Genomic DNA, 3,926 nt, shown 5'->3' on the forward strand with positions numbered 1-3,926 from the left:
TATATATGAGGGCATCTGTCAGTCTTTCCGTATGTGTGTGTATTTGTGCATGTCTGTGTGTGTGTGTGTGTGTGTGTGTGTGAATGTGTGGGTGAGTGTATTATACAAGAGTCCTATCACTTCCTGGCCCAGGTTATTTCTGAGAAAGGATGCGGGGAGTAGAGGAGGTCCAAGAACGATAAAAAAAGAATGATTTTTTTTTCTTACAAAATTTCATTTATTCAGTTATTTACATTTGTATTTTAATTTCTTGGAATTTTTCTTTTAATCTTTCTCTCCTTGCATCGAATGTCAGAAAATATAGGAAACAGGATATTTCGTTAAAACATATCGCCTGATTTGTATTTTTTTTTCTAACGAGGGGTTCGAGGTCTTCTTTTCTTTCTTTTATTTTCAATAACGTAAAAATTTCTGAAAATTAAAAAAAGTTGGGAATCGATTTGGAAAAGCATCACTGAGAAAACATTTGCAACAATTTTAAGACATAAGAAATCAAATAAAATGTATTTTCTAATTGGTGTAACCACTGTTTCTTTGTAGAAAAAGCTCTTTTTATAAAGTTATAGATTATCGTTTTAGACTTAATTCATCGACCATTTTAAAACCATCCTCGCCTCCCTATTGGCTGTTTTACTCTGTTACAAGCATTTGAACTAGATTTCCATTTTAATCAAAACCTCCATATATCCATGTACTGTTTCCCGCTGCAGTAATCCATGATTTATAGTTTCTTTTTCCCTTCCTTCATCCTCCAGCATTGTATGACCTGCAAAGGCCATCACCATAATCCTTTCACTTTACATTAAGCCACAAATAAACAAACCTACTGTTTCTTCCTCTTTCTTAAACTAATTTTATTTGTAAACGAACTGATGCAGACCTATGTTGCATGTGGAGTCGCATGGGTTAGTGGTTAAAGTGTTGGTCTCATGATCGTAAGATTGTTGTTTCGAATCTTGGACGGGGCGATGTGTTGTGCTCTTGAGCAAAGCACTTCATTTCACATTCCTCCAGTTCACTCAGCTGGTAAAAACGAGTAACCCGGCAACGGATCGGCATTTCGTCCAGGGACGAATATATATGCCAGAGAAACCGGGAGATCGGCCCTATACTCCTTATGAAATAATGTGGGCTAACCAACGTTGCAGGAAGTAATGCAGACCTCATTTGTTTCCGTGAATTTTGTTTGGTCACGGGATGCCGTTTTATGATTTGCAAATCAAGTTATCTTTTATAGGGGAGGTACCCAACGACCCCGCAAAAAAGCACCCATGGAGCCTAATTCCACATTTAGATTAAATACGAACATGTCACTACATATTTATGAAGTGTATAAAAGCGTACCTTATTGAACTGTCATAATATTTATTACTCTTCTTTGGAGATAGAGAGATGAAGAGGAAATAAAGACCCTACTAACACAGTGACACAATCGAGAATTTACAATTTTTAGACAATGGCTTATTGGCACCCCTTGATCTCTTTCTTTCTTACCCTCTCTCACTCTCTCTCAGAAGGAGAAGAAAAAGAGTTGAAAATATTTATTTGTTTATTGCCCACAAGGCGCTAAACATAGAGTGGACAAACAAGGACAGACAAAGAGATTAAGTCGACTACATCGAACCCAGTGCGTAACTGGTACTTAGTTAATCGACCTCGAAAGGATGAAAGGCAAAGTCGACTTCGGCGGAATTTGAACTCAGAATGTAGCGGCAGACGAAATACCGCTAAGCATTTTGCCCGGCATGCTAACGATTCTGCCAGTTCGCCGCCTTAGTGAGTTGAAAAATATTACAGATCTCATTCTTGATAACAAATCATATCTCTCTAATTTATTACAGTCGAAGTGAAAACTGTCATCTCTCTTGTTTTTCTATTTTCTATTAACGAACCCACCAGACTACCTGTACGCGGCCCCTATACCTGCTAGAAATAGCACTTAAATATCTCTTAAATCATACACCCTACAGTCTTAAACGAGAAAAGCAGCATTAGATAATGTAGTCATGAATACGACTAAAATGACAGAATTGATCACAGAGTTATTTTATGACTGGTGGCCAAGAACAAAAACATCTTCATGACATTGAAACAGTAACTCGCAACTTAGATAGTGCCGTATCTACCATCTTGCTTTAAGAATATGAACAGTATAACGATTTGAAAGATTGGCTACTAATCAATGGGGAAATTTTCTGAATATATTTCGACTTTCTTTCACGACTGGTAGTATTTTATGGATTCTGTAACGCAAACAAACATTATCGACCCAAGGTGAATTTAAACTAAGAACAAATAGGAGTAAAACAGTTTATAGCATTTAGTCCAGCTTTTAATTCTCACCAGCCTTTGTCATCCAACCACCTTTTGAAGGATATTCACCTTCAACCAAGATAAATTAACAGTTTTCGTTTTAACATAATCATAGAGCGTAATATGTTTATGGGTGTGGGTACATGATTTTGCTATGTTAAGTGTTTTCCCAAGAAGCATTTGTGACTAAACTGAAGCTTAATATCTCTTCAATCACGGATAGAAACCTAATTATAGACACAACAACCCTGGGGAGTATTTTTCTTTTTCTCCAAGGATGTTTTGATTTCCCTGGTGCAGTGATTCGGAAACTGATAAAAATTAGCCTGACCCAGATATTAGGGCAACTTTTCCTCTTCCCCTCTATTAATGGGAAGACAAAATAGAGCTTACATCCGTATAATTCTTCTTTCTTCACCATAGTTTTGGACAAATTTTAAAAGTTCAAAACAGTCTTAAGTTGGTTAATCATAGCAAATTGTTCACTCACTACCAATCCTCACCTCTGCCATTTTTATAAAAATTACTACCCTAATGTTCGCGTAAGGTCATCTAGACGGTACTTACAGTTCACATCAGCCTAGTAGATAGGCTTAAAGTAAATTGTCCTCTACGCAGATTCATGAATATTTCTCATATGGGCACAAAGAGCAAACATTTGGTAAGGAAGCTTGAATCGATGCTAGCAACGTCCTTGGTTTTTAATCTTTCTTATTGACATAAAGAGTAGGCATCGCTAAAGGCAAAATCACCCCTTGTATGAATCGAACTCAACACTGATAAAATTAAACTCTATGTGTTTAATCTAATGCTGTATAACCAAACGGAAAACTCTTACTGCGTATTTCGACACTATAAGAAGGAAAAATACAATTTAGATAGAACGTATTGCGAACTAATGACCTCTAAAACGTTTACTTAGGTGCTTCGATATTTTAGCTAAATACTAAGTAATCAACTAAATACTAATTAATCAACTTTATGGTCAGAGCGAGTATGGATAAGAAGAGAAAAGAATGATGAAAAACGTATAACTATGTTCCTGTTGTAAGTTAAATACTAACAATTAGATAACAGAAGATTTATTCAATTTACCTTTATTTATATCTCATTGTAGGAGACATTACGCAAGCGTTCTCTTTGTGACTCCCGTAAGAGATTGTCAGCGGGCAACAGTAAAAATATTTTCAGTTTCACAAACAAGAATCTCAGATTCCCCCCAAATCTCTTGCTGCTGGGATGACTTGAAAAATAATTGAAAATTTTGATAGAGACACGAAATAACAATAGCTCATAGTATTGAAAGAAAAAATACAAACACACTTGAATTAAGTAATCTAGAAGTAGCATGGAAGAGAGGAATAATGACGATATAACATGAGCATGACAATACAGCTTCAGACGACAGAATTATATATGTGTATGTGTGTGTGTGCGTGTGTGTGTGTGCGTACATGCGTGCGCGCATAGATGTACGTGTACGGGTGTGTGTATGTGTGTCAGTTTGTATGTGTGTGTGTGTGTGTGCGTCTGCATATTTACACACACATACACACACACACACACACACACACACACATATATATACATATATATATATATATATATATATA

General features: G+C 36.1%; 1 long non-coding RNA gene across 1 annotated transcript in view; it reads right to left on the reverse strand.

Moving 5' to 3' along the window:
* Window positions 1–266: 266 nt before the first annotated feature.
* The window catches only part of LOC128247305 (uncharacterized), a 15,301-nt gene continuing 11,641 nt past the window's right edge, over window positions 267–3,926 (reverse strand). The window contains exons 2-3 of the long non-coding RNA XR_008263679.1: window positions 3,409–3,556; window positions 267–411 (exon numbers count right to left, since the gene is read on the reverse strand). This is a non-coding gene — a long non-coding RNA (uncharacterized LOC128247305). The remainder of the gene's footprint in view (window positions 412–3,408; window positions 3,557–3,926) is intronic.

This window comes from Octopus bimaculoides, chromosome 3 (genome assembly GCF_001194135.2).
Source record: "Octopus bimaculoides isolate UCB-OBI-ISO-001 chromosome 3, ASM119413v2, whole genome shotgun sequence".
Lineage (NCBI taxonomy): Eukaryota > Metazoa > Mollusca > Cephalopoda > Octopoda > Octopodidae > Octopus > Octopus bimaculoides.